Below are 21,227 nucleotides of genomic sequence, written 5' to 3'. Positions count from 1 at the left end.
TTTCTTTGAGATTTTTTTTTCTCTTTTATGGCTAAACAGTGGGAAAATTGGGAGAAAAACTATGGTAAATTCATCTTTCAGTTTAGTAGTACTTTAAATCATGATCTTCTTTCTAATATCATATTATTACTTATCTTTCATAGTCATTGAACATCTGACTTGTCTATTCATTCCAGGATTTTGATTGTATTTAATGAAAGATACAAGGTTTGCTTTTATTGGCTACTCAAACCTCATGAGCTGCATTTCTGTTCATGATGTGATTTTTCTAAGCAGCAAACAAAGTAAGTGAATTTACAAAGTACCTGAATTCGCATGGTAGTGCCTTCCACGGAATATAGTATATATTAAAACTACTTTTGTTAGGTATTTTTCAAAGTTCAGTTCTAAATAACTAAAAATAGATTGTCTACTTAAATATTATACAAGATAATGAGAAAGTAGAACAGTTCTCCACTGTACAAGATTTTCCTATTCAATCATTGTGTAAATTGAAAATACCTGAGCAGATTTTCAAAAATCTCGCCCACTGAAATGCACTTCTCTTGATCAGTGCTATTTACTGGAATTTTCTAGAATGATGCCACTAGTCACATGTTGCCACTGATTATTTGAAATTTGGTTATTGTGACTAAGAAACTAAAAGTTTAATTCATTTAAATTTAATTTGAAATAACCAAACAACAGTTGCTAGTGACTACTGTTAATTCATAGGCTAACTGTTAGAGGTATAAGGTAACATCCTTGAAAGTCTCAGTAGGCAAGCAAAGGGGAGTGACTGTGGTAGAAAAACCATGGCCTTTGGATCAGAAAGCTCTAAATTGAGATCCCAGCACAGTCAATTCTAAGCTCTTAAAGATACAACTAGTGGTGGCAATACCAAACTATGTTAGAGAGAGGAACCATGACAGAAAGTCTGCTCAATTCTATACTTTTCCAATGCATTAATTTACCTTCAATGGGGAGTTTTAACTTTGTCAAATAATGTTATTCAGCTGATTACAGCACTCATATCTGTTCATAGAATTTTGAGTTTGAATATGTCATCCAAACAATTACCTGTTCTTCCAGTTTTGTGTCATGTATAAACTTAATAATCTCATCACTTAATGCCTTTCTTCAAGAGTTTTATAAACTTGTTGAATGAGACAGACAAAGGAATGTATCCCTTTATAATAGCATTAGAATCCTTTTGCAAGTGGGCCCTTTTCTATTAAATACCCCAAATCTTCAATTTTTTACCGTGTCCTCAAAGATATCAAGGAATTCTTGGTCAAATACCTTGTTGAAATAAAAACAGTATCTTATATAATAAAAGCCTAATATGCTGTGTCCAACTGTTCATTCAACCTTTCAACCAGTCGCTATAACGTGCACTGACCACCAGGGAGCAGACGTTCCAACCGGTAGGTTAGCTTGCTGCTGGGGTCTGGTCCAGCCAATAGGGACTGGGCAAGATGGGCCAGGCATGCCCTGGAGCCCTCCCTCAGTCCAGATGGTGCACCAGTGGAGTCCCTCAGCCTGGCCTGCGCCCTCTTGCAATCCGAGACCCTTCGGGGGATGTCAGAGAGCTGGTTTCAGCCCGATTCCTGCAGGCCAGGCCGAGGGACCCCACCAGTGCCTGAATCCGTGCACCAGGCCTCTAGTATATTATATATTTTTAAACAGGCTAATATTACAATTAGATAAAAAAAAATGAGCTTTACTTGGTAGAATTTGGTACAATGATATAATATCCCAATTTATAAATGAGATAATGGAGACACAATGAGTTTAGTCAGTTTACTCAAATTCAAATGCCTAGGAAGTAGACCAGGAAGCAGAAATCAGGAACATCTGACTTCAGGACCTGTGACATTTCCAGTAGATCCAGGGAGCATCATTTAAAATGGCCCCCAGTGTGATTCTTGTCTCCTGTGTAGTTGAATGGGGATCACATCTAGATTATATGTTCAGAATTTGTGTTCTCTCCACATGCACTAACTTTCATGTTGCTTATTATAAAATCAAATTTACCTTGTTGAGCTAAAATTTCACAGGTGCTCATTTATTATGCATTTCTAATCTTTGGTACATACACTAGTATATCCACATTGATCCCTTCTGTCCAGGTTTTCTCTGTAGTGCTTCTTACTATGGATTATTACCGAACCTTCCAAGTTGTGCCTGTTCCCTTTCCTAGAATGGAATTTTTGGAGGGTGGGGCAAAAGTAGATTCACAGTTGTCCCTATGGAATATAATACAATAATGAATAGCTAACACAAGAATAAACTCTGGCCGAAACCGGTTTGGCTCAGTGGATAGAGCGTCGGCCTGCGGACTGAGGGGTCCCAGGTTCGGTTCCGGTCGGGGGCATGTGCCTTGGTTGCGGGCACATCCCCAGTGGGGGGTGTGTAGGAGGCAGCTGGTCGATGTTTCTCTCTCATCGATGTTTCTGGCTCTCTATCTCTCTCCTTTCCTCTCTGTAAAAACTCAATAAAATATATTTAAAAAAAAAAAGAATAAACTCTGTGTTGCATGTACTCACAACTGTAAACTTACTTGTGCCCGACACTGTATATTGAGCCAAGTATCAGGCACATGTGCATGTCCATGATGACATATGCTGCCATGCATCCGCTTCACAGTAGAATGCACTAGTAACATCAAGGCAAACTACATTTGGGGGCTTTCTCAATCATTCAAAAGATCTCATGGAGATGGAGTGGACCCTGGAGGAGATTTTTTCCCCCCAACCCACACTTTGGTAGAGAAGCTTACAGGAGAGGGGCCTGAAGGTCAGTTTTAGTCAGAAGTATAATCTACTATGAACACTGTGCCAAGAAATTAGAGCTTAACCACTGCTAAAGTGGGTCACTAGGAAGAGAAACCCATGAGAGTGCCACTGGATTGCCAACTGTAAATGCTGTAGCAACTTCCTTTGTGAATCAAGAGTCAGTAGGAACGATATGACAAAGGCAAAGTGCGGGTGGGTGTTCCAGGGCTGGAATAGAGCTACGCTCATGTTTGAGACAGCATGTTCCTTCAAACTAGAAGCAGGCTCTCAATTTATCCAAACCAGGCCAAATGCAATCAATTCAGCATTAGTTTAAAGACTATTCTAGGTGCACATTTATGAATATCTACTTATGTTTTTCAGGCCCATCTCCCTTTAATTTATGGGTCCTCAAGGCCATTGAAATTGGTCTTTCAATTGATGTGGTTAAAGAGGAAGAACAGCCTTAATTACATTAGAAATCTAGGCAGAACCTGGCTTTAACTGGTCTCTTCTTCTTCAATTTTTGTAGGCCAGAAGTTTGTTGTTTTTTGGGGTCTTTTTAGTAACCTTCATGAAACTACATCATACACATATCTTATAGTCTACAACAAAGTTTCATTTGCACTTTTCTTTTTGGTTAGAGGCAGTAATCTATGAGGAACCTCAGCACATAAGAATGAGAAGCTACTTCTGTTTTGATGCTTTTGTCCTAAGTGATCTAAGTGAACAGGGCTATGGCAAAGAGCTCGTCCCACCAAGGCCAACTTGGTAGCAGGCCACCTTGATGCTATCAATTTTGCATTCCCAGCTGGTGTCCTTGTGTAGTTTTAATAGGATGTCCTGCGCGTGGCCCTTACAAACTCCCCACAGCTTGCTGAGGTGGATTAAAAGATGCAAACTCACTGAAATACGCCAAAGAATATAATGGTCTCTACAGAAGATCTGGCTGTGTCAACCAGCAAAAAGTTCCAGCTGTGGCAGCCATGTGGAACAAAGGGAACTCTTGGCTTAATGCGGAGTGCATGCTTCTGACGTTCCAGTTCAGGCAAGAAATAAATAAAGCTATTACAAAGCCCTTGACCAGATGTGTCTGACATAGGCTAAAATGTGTTTGTACAGAAACTTTGCTATCAACGTGGCCATTCTTATGGCAATGGACATCTGTTCCTGAAGGCTAATAGGGGTGCAGTCCACAATTATAGCAAAGACTTGAGCTGGCTGGCCTCTTTAAACTGCCTTGTCCCTGGCTGCTCTTGTTCACCTTAGTCTGCATAGTCTCAGTCATGTGTGGGTCAATGATTTATTTAACACAGAATCTGAGTGCTTCTGTGTCACGGAATCAAACTCAGCCTAATAGTCAAAGGCTTGAATATTTCCATTTGTTTTCCAGGAGCAATTGTGCACAATCCCCGTGGATAACTTGACACTGGTATGCCCTGTCACAATTTACATCTGTCTTTGACTCAATATTGCTCCTAAGGTTAGCTATTGATCATTGTTCTCACATGAATCCTTCATTACTCTAATTGGAACCATTTATAAACACATTCCTTGGACAGATGACAAAAGGATCCATGATGGACAACTTCTTATTCAAAACAGCTGCCCAATATGTAAATCAAAAGCTGTTAAAGATTGTATTGAGCTGAAAACAATTATACAAGGTTCTAGCCTGTTGTGAATTAAAATGACTGCATTAGAGCTTAAGAGATTTGTAAAGGGAGTCTTTCTTTGCAAGAATGCCAGTTCAAATTCAGATCAGGTCATTGACAAGTAATATCATGTGAAAATAATGTAAAACAAATTAATGCTCTCAGCTTTTCAGTTAATAGACAGATAATACTTTCCAAAAGCACAATTTACTACAGCCATTTTTTTTGTTACTTTATAAGAAAACCCAAGGATTGACAGGTCTTAGGAACTACTTAGAATTTACTTTACATTTCAGAATTTAGGAAATTTTCATCATTTTAAGCACATTATAAGTTCAGCTTACACACACACACACACACACACACACACACACACACAGGATTTCTTCTGCTTTCTATCTGAAAACAAGATAAAAGTCAAAGCTGAGTAATCCTTTAGAGGACTGTGAAAACAGTTACAACTAATATTTATTGACTCTGCTCTGTGTCAATTGATATTCTAAGTAATGCAGTAAGTATTAGTTCAATTATTTCTTACAATAACTCTGTGATGAATGAACTATTATTATCTTTATCTCACAGATGATAAAAGTGAAGCCAGTGAGATTAAATATTTACCCAATGTCACATATCCCAATTTAAACCCAGAATGTCCAACTCAAGAGTAAGGAATTCATATTCTTTTGTTTTGTAGGAAGTTAGAGATGAGCAGCTGGTATGGGCCTGCCCCAGGGTCCTGAGCAGGGGTCAGACCAACATTGCCTTTAGATCACCTCTCTATGGGTAGCCCAGCAGACCACCAGCAGGTTCTGGGCCCGAGCTCAGAGGAAAACAAGATGACCTTAATGCCAATGTAACCTTACTAGGGCTGTGGACTAATTATAATAAAATTTGCATTCTGGTTTTGACCCCAGTGGGTTTTTCTGTATGCATTATGGGTAAGGGCATGAGCAGGAGAAATATAGTTATAAAACCCTTTTCTGTCAATCATCCTTGAATGCAAATGAAAGTCTCCACCTGGAATATCCCTCATTTAAACCATATAACCCAGAAATTTAGGGCCATTGTCAATCTTTACTGGCCTGCTCCTCCCTTGGCATGTATCTTCAATAAATCCCTCTTTGCTTTACTTTTATTTTCATTGACCTTAAAACAGTTTCCTCATCTGTGAGAGGGACTGAGGTCCCAACAGTAAACTCAATCAATAACGCTTTTACTATTATTTCTCTGAGAAAGGCACATTGAATGCCAATACTTAGTCAAATAATTAAATAATGGCTACCAATCTACATTGTAAGATATCTACATTTGTAAATGGATGGATGGACTCAAAGACAGGTATATGATATATAACTAGATAGATGATAGATAGATGATATAGATAGATAGATAGATAGATAGATAATAGAAGATAGAGACACTAATATTTATTGAATTCCTCTATTACCTCCAATACCCACATTTTTTAAATTTAATCTTCCATATTTTAAAAAATATATTTTTATTGATTTCTGAGATGAAGGCAGAGGGAGAAAGAGATTGAAACATCAATGATGACAGAGAATCATTGATCGGCTGCTTCCTCTACACTGCCCACTAGGGATTGAGCCCGCAACCTGGACATGTGCCCTGATCATGAATTGAACCATGATCTCCTGGTTCATAGTTCGAAGTTCAACTACTGAGCCACACTGGCCAGGCTATCTTCCATATTTTAAAGATAAATATTATTAGTCCCATTTGGTTTAACACAAAGACATCAATATACAGCAACCATCCTATTTTAAACCATACTGCAGGACTGCAGCAGGTTAACTAAGCTTTTGGGGGCAATTGATATCTTTGTGTGACTCTCATTTCAAGTATAAGTTATGCATATGGAATCAGCATCCTGTGCGATACAAAAGGTCAGTGATTCTGAGACTCAAATGTTTAAATTTGACTTCAGAATGTTTTTATCATTATATACTTTTATGTATGTAAGGTGTAACAGAGGGAGAATAAAGAGGGTTTTGTCCAGAATTCAGTCTCAATAGAAAAGCTGAACTTAATGTTGGAATTATATTTGTCTTGGCTTATAGCAACCTGCTCATCTCCAGTCTTCCTCCCAAAGTCCTTTCAGGTAGGTAATAGGGCAATACACAGAGAACCAGTATAGAAGGAAGCGGAGTAGGGAAAACTTTTGCGCTGCTTTTATAAAGTGAATACCTTTGATTTGATTGATCTGATGATGTAATACCACCATGTTAGTAATTACCCACGTAGCCTGTTTATGCACACAAAAAATGTTGTGATAAATATTTAATTCCAGCTAACAAATTACTTTACGGATTTAAGGAAAAGCAGAAATAGCCAACTATATAAAAGAAAATATCCTATCACTATTCTTATTTTTTATCTTTTCCATTTTTTTTCTTCTCAGTTAACTTGCTCCCTGATCCTAATTCAATAGTGTAACAGAGGCATGTCCTCTTGGCATCAAGAATTATTCCTCTCAGTCCTCTTTATAAATAATTATATTTCTGCTTCTCTCTTCCTGAAGGCTGAATTCTTAAGATTGAACTGTGCCCATTCCTTCACTTACTACTTCGGTAGTTCCTACAGCAGGCCAACCACTGGGCCTGCTGACAGGGGAGGCCAAAACACCTGCTCTCAAGAACTCAGTGGAAGAGGAGAAGGATGGAGAGATGGTATGAATACAGCAATATGAAAAAGTCATAAAAATTACTATTGTTTGTTACAGAGGCTTATAGCAGAAACAGAACACCTATCTGGGAAGATCAGAAAAGGCTGCAGGGAAGAGGCAGTGCTGAAGCATTAGAGAATTTACCAAGTGTACAAAGTGGGGGAGGAATTCCAGACAGAGGCATAGCAAATGCAAGTGTCTTCAGGATGGATCAACCTATGCAGAATAATAATTCAACTTAACATATGCAGTCAGAGGAGATAGAAACTTTATCCCTGTAGTGTATTTACTGTGTAAGTGTATTGACTATAAAATATTTATAATCAACTCATAATCTCCAGTTTAAGGAGAGGTGGTAAAATAGTAATAGATTAAGCCTACTTTCATCAGTATAGCACATGATATCTCCTTTCTCTCATCCTCAAAGGTGCTTATTAACTGGAAAACTCAGTTACCAGTAATTATATCTGGTTTAAGACACTGTTTCAATCACTAACATTGACAATATAATAGTTAAATATGTGGTTAGCTAACTTATTACTGTCTGCACTACCTGATTTTGCCTCCTCTACATTATTTTTTAATATATTTTTATTGATTTCAGAGAGAAAAGGGGAGGGAGAGGGAGATAGAAACATCAATGATGAGAGGGAATCATTGATTGGATGCCTCATGCATGTCCCTACTGGGATTGAGCCCACAATCTGGGCATGTGCCCTAGACCATTCCTCAGTCCACAGGCTGATGCTCTATCCATTGAGCCAAACCAGCTAGGGCTCCACTACCATATTATAAGCATTGTATCAGGAGAGATCATGCCTGATATCTCCTCTTATTCCACATGAGGCTTTAGTTAGCATGTTTTAATCAAACATTTTCATTTAACTTGATAAGTAAAATTTAAAAGAAGGAAAAAGTAAATCAAGTGAATTGGTATTTACAGAGTGCTTTCAAGTTACCAGAGAGTATAGTAGGCACATTCAGCTACATCTAGATGGGTGAAGCAACATAAAACATGGGCTTTGGAGACATACAGATTGGAGTCAAGTACTGTTTTGATTATTTCTTTATATCACAGGTCTTACTAGTAGCTTGCAAATATGTAAAATAGGGATATGGGACTTTGGTAAGTATTAAGTGACATATCATATGTTAGAGTACCCAAGTATAGGAGAAAAAGAGCCTAAAAGTATAATAATGCTAGTTTATGACTAGTTGTATTGGTTTGCTATTTTCTGAATAATGCTGCATAACAAAACACAACATTCAATGGCTTACAGCAGTAAACACAGTCTCTATGCCTGTCTTTTCAGTCCAGTGTGGAATCTGCCAAACTAAACTGTGTTTGACTGGGCTTGGCATAGAGCTGGAGGCTGAGTATGGGTCTGCTCCAGCTATTTCTCAGTCTCTTGGTCCCAGTTAGTGGCTACTGAGACACGGTTATCTTATGGCAAAAGCAGTAGAGCTAGAGGGCAAGCCTAAATGCACAAGCACATTTTAAGCTTCTACTTCAGTCACATATGCTAACATCTCATTGACCAAAGTAAGTTACATGGCCACATCGGGAATCAAGGCATGATCCTGGGAGAAAAGAGCAAGCATTTGTTTAAAAAATGATTCAGTTTGCCATGAGAGTTATTTTTGATTATTTCAATTAGAATTTTTAGTTTGATTTCTTAAATATCATCTAAGTTATCTGTGTCTAATAATCTATAACTTGACTAATTTTATTTTAAAAAGCTATTCAATCAACCAATTTTAAAGTTGCTTAAGAAAAGAGAAGACTCAAATAAGCTATAACTGATTAACTATGAAATCCCTAAAGATGAACATAATGTCAAAAGATAGACAAATGATAATCAAGAATAATATATTCAATATAAAACGTAACATTCCAAATATTTATGTTTTGTGCTAATGAGAAATATTTTAGTGTGTATTTTGGAAAGTCAAAGGAAGCGGAAGATCTGGACCCAATCTTCTGTGTCATGGCAGTTGGAAGACAATTGTTTTGCCATTTGTTAGTTTAGTTGTCATAAATGTAATTAGGCCTTTTATACTCATTGGCTTTACCTAGTAATTTATTCATTTTTTCAACAATATAATTATTGGGTGCCTACTATATGCCAGGTTCTGGACCGGTTATTGGAAAAACAACTGTGATTGTAAACAACTTTCCAAATTGAAAATTTCTATTACAGGGGTGTAAAAAAAACAATTGATTTCTTCAATTCCACTGAGCCATGAAGGACAAAAGACATAACTTGGAAAAGATTACCTACGACCTAGAACACTCTGTATGTATTTTAGTACATGTGTAACATATTCCAAGTAGAGCATGGGATGAGACTAAAATGAGGGGTCCTATGTGAGCAGTAATTGCTTCAATCGCATTACTTTAAGAGCAGGCATTTCTTATACCTTTGGTACACTTAATCCTTTCAATTGTGTCTTTCTCATTGATTTAGAATCATTCCAATTTTGCTTCTAATGAAAAGAGTTAATAGTACATATTTATTGATTTTTGAGGCCTTGTGCTAAGCCTGTTCACATACCTCAATTTGAATTTAGAATCTCTATACTTAGAAAGGCTACAGACTGAAGAGGCTCAAAGTGAACTTTTGCTTCTGCTTTCCAGATCCATGCAATGTGTGTGGAGACAAGAAGCATAATTACTCTCAAAGATTAAGCACATTATAAAGATATTCTGTGAGAGACTCAGCTCATCTGGGCAAAAGAGACAGAATAAAATGCTTGATCTACTGAATTAAAATGTAATTATCTCAATACCCACATGAGATGTCGAGTGGGGAATTATGCTTTCTACCAGTTGTTTTCTTGTCTTTTAAATACCTTCAATTAAGTTTTAGCTGTTCAGTGACCATTAGTGAAGGCATGGGAGTTTGCACCTTAATTCTAAGTCCTCTGTTGGCTTCTGTCTTATCGTCAACCTCAGAGCTGCCTTGTAGAGTGAAAAGCTGAGAGTATTGGTACAGAGCATTCTCTAGAACTGTCATTAATGATGTACCTTCATCACCTATCATTTTACCACCTTGAACCCACAACTGACTTTAAGTGTACCCTATAAACACCCCATGCTACATTTCTGCAAGTTTCACCAAAAAAACCTTACATTTCTCTTTTAATTACCATCATAACAGCTCCCATTGTGGTTTGACCCTAGTAATTTAGTTATATTTATGCTGCTACAATGGACCAAATAGATAATAATGAACACTGATGTGGCCTACAGTTGAAGCAAACTATAATTACACTGGCTTAATGAAATTGCCAGAGAAAGCAGTACATAAAAAACATACTCAGATTAAGAAAAGAAAAAGAAAAAAAAAGCAGCAAAACCTGAACGTTTTACATTCCTAAAGCTCTGCTTTATACTCAGAAATTCCTGGAGACCTGGACATGTGCTGTTCACTTCCCTTCCTTGATTTATGGTCTGTGATTTCCAGACATACTCATCACATTCTGAGCTTTCATCTCTCACTTTCCAGTGTCTGATGGATTTGTCAAATCAAGATAAACAGTTGCATGCATCATCCAGCAAATCAAATGGGTACTTACTTGGCGATCTGATTTTCAACTAACTGTATCAAATTAAAATTTAAAATCAGGAGTTTTGTTAAGATGTTGGCATTCAGACCCATAAAATCAGGTAGAGCCCATGCTAGAGCTCCTTAGAACTCTAACTCTAAGAGCAGCTAACAAAGTTACTGCATCTGTAAATTAAAGTCATCGCCAGTTAGCATCTCAGGATAAATGAATTTGAATCAGAAATTGCTCCTGTGAAAGTTGATGTTTAACATCTAGTAGGTGGTAGGATAAACCAAAATGGTCAGTGTTGGAATTATCATGCAATGACTATAGAGGTGCTACCCTGGAAAAATGTAAATGAACTTCAGAAATCAGTAAAATAGAACTTTAAAAAAAATCACGCATTCCCAGGGTTCAGCAGGAATTGGAAACGGGTTGCATTGAATAATGAGTTAAGATACAGAAAAAAAGCGTACATCTGTCTCAGTATTTCATACAACATTTTTATAATTATTGTGGCACTTATCCTGATTTTCATTTGTCCCTCAGGGAAATGGGGAAGCTGAGGAAACCTGGCTTCCATGGACTGGCTATAACTTTAACAAGTGGGAGAAGGGAGCCTGTAGGCTTCATGTTCCTCACCTCGTCCTCATCCACCCAAATATCTATGAACATGAAGAACAGTCATTCTTTTTTAAAAAATATTTTGTTGCTGTTGTTAAACCTCATATGAGGATATATTTTTCCATTGCTTTTCAGGGAGAGTTGAAGAGAGGGAAGGAGAGAGAGAGAAAGAGAGAGAGAGAGAGAGAGAGAGAGAGAGAGAGAGAGAGAGAGAGAGACATTGATGTGAGAGGGGAAGATTGATCAGCTGCCTCCCTCATGCCCTCTACCAGGAGTTGAATCTGAAACTGGGGCATGTGCCCTGACCAGGAATTAAACCATCAACCTTTCGGTGCAGGAACCATGCCCAATCAACTGAGCCATATAGGCCAGGTCAAGAACAGTAATTCTTATCTACATCTCACAAAATAAAGACTAAGGCTATCAATTTCTAAGAGAGATGACATTCTTAATAGAGTCAAGTCCTCATAATAAAAATTCTCCTAATGATTTTAGGGGTCATGTTCAATTATCTGTGTCTATTCAGGTTCAACTAGCTCAAATTCCAATGGGTCCTTCTAAAGAGATTTCTCTCATTCTCCTCATTGTTGAATAGTTCTCAACTATTTCATGCCCCAGTAGGCCCGCATTCCTATTTCAAGTGCATATCTGGGTAGCAGATTAAGAGAGAAAGGATAGAGGCAAAGTTTAAACTAGCCAAAAGGATTTTTTTACGTTGTTTTTCTCCGTGTCTCCTCATCAATGCATAACTAGAAATGTCTTGGCCAAACTGCATATTTATGCTCCCTAATGTATTTCATATCCACATAACTCACTCTGTTATCTTCACTACTCCTTTGATTCATCAGCTGCCCTTTCTCTGTACCAGGTGAGCTAGCTTTTTCCTGGTAGAAAGATCCAGCTATTCATCTGGGAGTCATTTGAGTACCCGGTATTAAGAGGTGGAGCTGCTGTGTTTTGCTTCACCTGCTATACTTATTTTCTATCTTTGTGATTGGATTTCCTGATGAGCATGAAGCTGCAGTGAGGACAGATGGTCTTAAGATTTAGAAAGAAAAAATTTAGGGATCAGAGAAAGTGTATAAACATGAGGGTGACTTGGGTATTAACAATGATGTTTGTGTGCATTGAATTTTATACACATTTCTGACTAAAATGAACCAAAGTGAACCTTGGACACCAACAAAAATCCATTTTCTTATAGAGACACGTGAGAATAAGTGGGCGTGAGAGATATATGTCTGTTATACCTGGCAGGTATGCCTGGCAACTGGTCCCAGGATATCGGGGACTCTTCAGAAAAGTCTCCCTGCTGAGCTCAATCAAGAAGTTATAGCAAAGAAAAGTCTTTGACTAGAGACAGTTGACAAATGTAAATTCTTTTTTTTTTTTCATTTCAAATACTTTGACTCTGGCCCAAATAGGATGTATTTGTCCTCAATCAGGTTCTGATTGCTATGCCATAAATAAAATAAAACACAGTAAAATAGAACAAGGTAAAAATGAAATAAAACAAAAGTCCCCTTGTGATCTCCCAATCATACAATGCATTTCTGAAGAATTAATCTTGCTCACCTATACACGATGGTTATATCCATCAGTTTTATCATGAAGTTGGCTTAAAACTGAGGATACATCTTGTCTTTCACTACACATGATGGATTCCAGATGTTCAGATTAAATAATGGTACTCCCCTGTAGACATAACGGACCATAGCAGCAAATTAAGTAGGCAAAATGAGCAAACCAGGCCCTGCAAATGACCTTAATTATTTCAACTAAGAGGGAATGGGAAAGTACTGGTAATACAACAAACAGCTCTTTGCAAGAGCAAACAAAATGCCCTGGTAATTTACATTTAAGTCAGACCAGCTCCCGCTCCCTGCAAAGTACAATGTGTGTGGAATAATTCAGCAAGAAATCTAGCACCATACCATTTTTATAATTGGTATCCTATGCCAACTTTCCAGCAGCAAGTAGCATATAAATCATAATGCTGATATTGTTTTACTTTTCAAATTTTTAAATGATGTTGCACAAAGTCTTATTGCTAAAAATATGAATGTGCTTTTACCTCATTCAGGATGTCTCCTGGGCTTCCAGCATTTGAAAAGGCAGTCACCGATGTCATAACTGAGGTGAGTCAGAGTTATATGGCATATAGATTAGATAGATAGATAGATAGATAGATAGATAGATAGATAGATAGATAGATAGATGATAGGTAATAGATAGATAGATGTACTGAAACAAATCTTTATTTTTACTTTCCATGATTAAGAGAAATACAGCTGATATTCCACTTGGCATAAAATTACCCAAAAGCAGTATTTCATGCCATGGAAAATGGAGTAAAATTGTAGTTCGTGTCAAAGCTGGACCATGAGGTGAGTTCTGTCACAGCAATCTTTTGTGGTTCTCCACTACACCATAAATTAACCTGTCCAAATCATTGACACTCATCCACAAAGCACAGGTGGCAGTCTCCTTTCATGCACACCAATAGAGTGAGATAAAAATAAATTGTGCTGCCATCGAAAACATGCCAAAATAATATTTTTCCCATCTGCTAAGTGCAGCCCCGGTGGTAAGTGAACTAACAGGTTTCCACGCTCACACTTGATGAACAGACACCACAAGCAATTAATTAACATTAACACGATGGGAACTGATTTGATTTCTCACTTTTAGACATTAATCAAAGCCAACACCAAGAACACACACCTTGTATAACACTCACACTTGTGGGCCTTCAGATGTGGCTGCTCTAAAGCCCATTTCTATCTAAATATTTACAACAAAGTTGGTTTTCTCAAGAGTCCTATCAAGGGAGACTCTATGTCCATGTTCCGTGCTGCCAAGGCCATGATCAGCAGACCCATCAGAGCTTGGCTTGACTCATTTTCCTGATACTCACAATACAAACAAGGACAATCCAAGGGTAAAGTCTATTTTTGCATTGCACCAGTTAGTTAAAAATAAATGTTAGACTTTCCTTCCCATTTAAAAATATGCCAGACAAATAGTATATTTTAAAATGTTGCTGTGAAGAGTATTAGAAAAACAAAAAAGATTTGAGTCTTGGCATGAAAAAGCCACTAATTATCTTTAATCTCATCATAAGTACTTAGGGTAATGTTGACATTTTAAAGAAATAGTTGGTCTATGGTTTAAAATATTTTGAGTAAATGAATATATCAGAAAATAGGAAATATAGCAAAAGTATTCTCCAAAAAAGTTCAGGACAGGAGGATGTTACTGGTAAATTATTTCAAACTGGCAAGGTAGAAATAATTCTGCTATGTAATATTTAAAAAAACAACAGAGAAATAAGTTAACTTCTACAGGTCTTTTTAGAAAGCCAGCATAACAGTGAGGCTTTATGATTTTTAAAGTGGAAAGAGAACAAGATTATGGGATTGGAGACAGTGGATAAGAATAAATTAATTGACCTCTTTCTATATTTATGGCTCTTCACTTTGAGTTGAATCTCAGATAAACATAATTGTGGGGGGGGGGGGAATGAGACTCAATTACACGCTAATGGAAAAAAGAATAAATAGAAGAGATGTGACATGATTAGACTTACAAGTAGTATGCCTATGGGTCACTAAAAAAAGAGACACGAGTACCTGCTCAATCAACTTGTGTCTGGGGTTGTTCTGGTAACGCAGACAGGGCCGAAGGCCTCCTCAGGGAAGCCAGACCCTGGAGAAAGAGAAGGTTGGGGGTTATTATCTCTCCTCCTCTCCCACCCCTGTCCTCCCTTCTTTTCTTCTTTCTGCTGCTGTTCCTTTCCTCTCCCTCCGCCCCTCCTCACGCCTTCTGTGCTCTCCATCTCTCCTTTCTTAAACTTTTCCGGAGATACTAATAGATAAAATTGATCCCATTACTAGAATAAGCTCTACCTTCTTTCTTATGCCAACTCTCCCAGTTGAATGGATGTTCAAAGAGAAACCTATCCTGAGTGGAGGTTCAACCCAGAAGGATTACTACAGGCAGATCATCAGTTCTTGTCATGCACATATTATTAACTAAATACTTTCTATCTATTTATCTATCTATCTATCTATCATCATCATCATCATCATCATCATCATCATCTATCTATCTATTTATCTCCATTTGAGTCCCTTCTATTTCAGTTAATCCCATAAGCATCTGTGGCAGATAGTATTTTCCAAAGAGGGCTGCAGTGATATCTCCAGTGACACATGTTCTTCCAGAACTTTGCCATTCCCCCATCAATAGGTGAGTTCTAATTCTCTTCCCCTTTAATCTATCTAACCAATAGAATATGTCAGAAGAAACCCTATGTGACTTCTACAGCTAGGTCATGAAAGATGTTACAGCTGGTATACTCACTTTCAGAGACCACACTGATTACCCTGAGGCAGCCATGCTGGAGAAGCCAGGAGCAGTAGACACTTCGATTAACAGCCCCACTGGAATCTCAGCAGACAGTCACAACAGACTCCAAGTCAGAGGAGAGAGCCTTCTTGTACATCTCACTCTGTTGAGCCTGCAGATAACTGCAGCCCCAGGTGACATCCACTACAACCATATGTGAGACCCTAAGCTAGACCCTTACTGCCAATCTGACCTACAAAATCAAGAGCATGTGTTAAGTCGCAAAGGTATGGAGTAGTATTTTACTCAGCATCAGTAACGGGAACAGTCCTCAACATTTCCAGGGATGACATGTAATTAAAACTCATTGGAAGGAAGCACACACAATTTGAGAGACAAGATTAAACAGAGAAAGTTCAATGTAATTGTATTTTATAAAAGAAAATTTTAAATCATCTTCTTCAACATCAGAGATATGTAGGTGTGACAGCTATATTTTCTGTTTTCAATTCATCTCCTCTGGTGGACTCTCTGGTCTTCTCAGGGAGAAAACACTGAGTTTTCTACCTTATAATACTCATTATCCAATTTGATTAATATAGTCTGACCTCTATTCAAGACACTCTTTATTCTATCTGACCTGGCCACATTGATCTCTGGGGGTAAAATAAGGGAAGCAAGAAGATAAAAGGTGAAAATTTTGGATGATACTTGAGACACAGTTTTTGTTTTAAGGAACTATCAAAAAGAATAATAGTTGGCCATTTGACATTATCTAGCACATTTTTATAATAAATATCTACATAGTAATCAGTATTACTATGGGTTTTCTAAATGTACAATTTACTTTTTAAAATATTTTATTAAAAATATCATTCATGTATTAACCTAATCCCTACTTTCTTAGAAAATGTCATAACACAATTATTGAATACGAGTTTCTTTCTATAAATAATTATTTTTACTTTTTAATCAATTGTCTCAGTATATGATCTTGAACTCAGGAAAATAATTACATTAACCTTTGAGTCTGTTGTTTTATTAGCTATAAGCTGTGAAGTAATCTATGATTCAGCTTGCTTATACTGCTCTGCCCTAGTAGGGGGATGATCTAGCTGATGACAATCTGGCAGATTTATGTCCAGAGAGAATCAGTCCCACCCTGTGTGGGTGTTGGCTTGAATGGCTCTAGTCCCTGTGGGCAAAGAGATCCTGACACCTCAGCAAGCAAGGAGGGCAAGTTGATCCAGCTAACATCAGTCAGGAACTCATGGCCAAAGGCATGATCTAGAGGGAAGAACTGAGTTCACTGTCAACTACACAGATTGAAAGGGAAAAATAATGTAAGTTAGGTCATCCACTTGTTCCCAATACAAGGAGAAAGTTGGTAACTGTAAAATAGTACTAGCAATGTGTCTTTTCACTATGAAGCCTCTTTAGCATATTTATGCTAGTGTTAGCTACTGTAGCATCAATGGTATGAATATTATTCTGATTTGGAACAATAAGTTAAAAATTGCATTTGAATGATTTAATGGAGGCTTGTTTCTTATGTGAATAGACTAGAGCCAGAGGATCCAGAGTCTACCTCTGACCCTCGGTCATCTTGCACTCTCATTTTTTCATTTATTGAGGTGTCATTGGTTAACAAAATTATGTGTGTTTCAGGTGTACAATTCATCTGTATATTGTATTGAGTGCTTACCACCCAAGTCACTTCTCCTTCACTATTTATCCCCTTTTTACCCTTTTCTAGCTCCCTCTACTCCCTTTTCCCTCTGGTAATCACCATGATGTTGTCTGTGTCTATGAGTTTTTTGCTTAATCCCTTCACCTTTTTTCACCCTGCACCTCAAACCCCCAAATTGACAGCTGTCAATTTGCTCTCTATGAGTCTGTTTCTATTTTGTTAGTTTATTTTGTTCATTGGATTCCAGATATGACTGAAATCATATGATATTTGTCTTTTTCTGGCTGTCTTATTTCACTTAACATAATGCTCTCCAGGTCCATCCATACTGTCAAAGATTTCCTTCTTTCTTACTGCTCCATAGTATTCCATTGTGTAATGCACCAAGCTTTTTTATCCACTCATCTACTGATGGATACTTGGGCTGCTATTGTAAATAAAACTGCAATGAACATAGGAATGTATATATTTTTTCTGATGATGTTTCAGTATTCTTAGGATATATTCCCAGAAGTGGTATCTCTTAGTCAAAAGGCAGTTCCATTTTGAATTTGTTGCGGTAACTCTCATTCTGCTTTCCACAGTGGCTGCATCAATCTGCATTCCCACCAACACTGAAGGAGGGTTCCCTTTTCTCCACATTCTCACCAACACTTATTGCTTGTTGATTTATTGATGATAGCCATTCTGACATGTGTGAGGTGATGTCTCACTGTGGTTTGAATTTGCATTTCTCTGATGGTTAGGCCACTGAGCATCTTTTCATATGTGTATAGCCATCTGTAAGTCCTCCTTGGAGAAGTGTCTATTCAGGTCCTTAGCATGTGTTTTAATTGGATTGCTTGTTTGTTTTGAGTTTCATAACTTCTTTATAAATTTGGGGTATTAAACCCTTATCAGATGTATCATGGCGAATATATTCTCCTTTTTCATTTTATTGATGGTTTCCCTTGCTGTGAAAAAACTTTTTAGTTTGATGTAGTCTCATTTGTCTATTTTGTTTGTTTGTTTCCCTTTCCCAAGGTGATATATCAGAAATAATATTGCTATGATACATGTCCAGATTTTACTGCTTTTGTTTTCTTCTAGTATTTTTATGGCTTCATGCCTTATATTTGTCTCTTATCCACTTTTAGTTTATTTTTGTTTGTGATGTAAGAAAGTGGTCTGGTTTCATTTTCTTGCATGTATCTGCCCAATTTTCAACCCCATTTATTGAATAGATTATTTTTTATTTTGTTGTATTTTCTTGCCTCTTTTGTCAAATATTAATAGACCATAAAAATGTGGGTTTATTTCTTTGCTCTTTGTTCTGTTCCATTGATCTATATGTGTTGTTGTTTTATTCCATGCCAGTACCATGCTCTTTTGATTACAATTACTTTGTAGTATAGTTGATATCAGGTATTGTGATTTCTTCAACTTTGTTCTTTCTCAAGATTGCTGTGTCTATCGGGGGTTTTTTTGTGGTTCTAGGTAAATTTTTGGAATACTTGTTCTAGTTCTGTGAAAGATTCCATTGGTATCTTGATATCTTCAATTTCACACATATATCTATATCCATATCTATATCTATATCTATATCTATATCTATATCTATATCTATATCTATATCCATATCTATATCTATCTATATCATTGATTTCAAAGAGGAAGAGAAAAGGAGAGAGAAATAAAAACATCAATGATGAGAGAGAAATCATTGGTTGGCTGCCTCCTGCATGCCCCTTACTGGGGATTGAGTCTGCAACCCTGGTATGTGCCCTTGATTGGAATCAAACCTGGGATCCTTCAGTCTGCAGGCCCACACTCTATCCACTGAGCCAAACCAGCTAGGGCTTCTTCAGTTTCTTTCTTCAGTGTCTTATGATTTTCCAAGTATAGGTATTGTACATCCTTGGTTAAATTTATTCCTAGTTTTTCCTTGTTGTTGCTATCATTTTTGTTTTTTGTTCTGTTTTATAAAAGCAATTGTTAATGGGATTATTGTCTTTACCTGGTTTTGGAGTTAGGATACTGAATATCTCTTGAATATTTTGGCATAGTTTAAGAAGGATAGGTGTTAGTTTTTCTCTTACTTGTTGGTGAAATTAACCTGTGAAGTTTTTCTATCCAGGATTTTTGTCTGTTGGGAGTTTTTTTTATTTATTTATTACTGCTTCAATTTCACTAGTTGTAATCTGTCTATTCAGGTTTGATGATTCTTCCATATTCAGTTTTGGAAGATTATGTTTCTAGGAATGTATCCATTTCTTCTATATTGTCCAATTTGTTGTCTTATAGTTGCTCACAATATTTTATTACAATCCTTTGTATTTCTTTGGTGTCAGCTGTTACTTCTCCTCTTTCATGTCTGATTTTACTTATGCACTTTCAATTTTTTTAACTGTAAAATGAAAGGCTTTTAAGGACATTTCCAGAAGTAAGATTCTGAGTTCTGAAGAACATCTTCATTTGTTTGGAATGCTTTTGAATTTATAGGGTACTAACTTTCAAATTAAACAGATGCTGTTTAGACTGTAGTCTTACTTACCCTTAATCTAACAAAGTTTTAGGTAGAAGGAAGTTTCCTTCTTGTAAAGCAAACATCTCTTACAAAACAATGTTTTTATGAGCTCAATGGAAATGATTTGGAAGCATAAAGATTTAATTTCCTATTAGTGGGGGTGGGTGATTGATACATACGTAGGCTTTTATCAAAACCTTTGAAATCAGAACTTGAGGTAATTATTTGTGAGAGAAAAAAATTGATTTTGGAGTCACATGTTTTCAGATAAATGCATAATGTGAATGTTGCAAAATGCTTGGTGTTTATTTTAATAATTGGATTTGCCTTGAGATCAGAGCTCTTTGTGTTTGATAGGTTATAGCTTAGGTCATAATAATGTTTAGGCTTAAAGCACTAATGTACTTTTAAATTTGAAGGGTTGAAAGCAAACGCTATTAAGAGCATCAACAACAATGGATACATAGCTAGATATGGTAGCTACATGGCTAGCTAGATATATAGATATATTTATATATGTGTGAAGGACCAGAGGTCTTCTGTGTCAGCAAGGCCCAGTGAGTGAGTTCAGGCAAGAAGGGTCTGCCCTACAGGCATGAATATATTGGCAAAGACAGGTCAAGTCTGAGTCACTATTTTGGGGTTGCTGGCAGGTCAATAAAATCAGCTCCACTCTGGGTTTTCCTGACTAGAGCAAGATCTGGGTCAAAATCCAGGCTCTGCCTCATTGGAGTGGAAAAGAGGCATGGGCAGGCCAAGTAGTGAGTAGTGGTCTAATATGAGCTCAAATTATGGCTCTTGAGAAAAGAGAAAGGACAATTTAGCTTAGAGTTGGGGTAAGAAATAGAAGCAATCAGTTTCCTTGGCAGAAATATAACTAAACATTTCCTGAAGCTTTCAAGAACTTTGGGACACATTTTGATTTGTGCAGCAACCTCTGGATTTGCTGATTTGGGCTGGGATGGTTGGAAGATTCTTGGAAACTTTGTGGTAGATCATTTAAATCGGTGTTTTTCAAACTTTAATGTGTACATGAATGCTTGAGGATTTTGTTAAAATAAGGGTTCTGACTCAGTAGATGTGGGGTGGACCCCATGAATTTGCATTTCCAACAAGCCCCTAGGTCAGTGGTTCTCAACCTTCCTAATGCAGTTCCTCATGTTGTGGTGACCCCAACCATAAAATTATTTTCGTTGCTACTTAATAACTGTAATTTTGCTACGGTTATGAATCGTAATGTAAATATCTGATATGCAGGATGTATCTTCATTGTTACAAATTGAACATAATTAAAGCCTAGTGATTAATCACAAAAACAATATGTAATTATATATGTGTTTTCCGATGGTCTTAGGCAACCCCTGTGAAAGGGTCATTCGACCCCCAAAGGGGTCGCGACCCACAGGTTGAG

This window comes from Myotis daubentonii, chromosome 8, assembly GCF_963259705.1.
Source record: "Myotis daubentonii chromosome 8, mMyoDau2.1, whole genome shotgun sequence".
NCBI lineage: Eukaryota > Metazoa > Chordata > Mammalia > Chiroptera > Vespertilionidae > Myotis > Myotis daubentonii.
The sequence above is the reverse complement of the archived record's forward strand: the minus strand, read 5'-3'. Positions refer to the sequence as shown.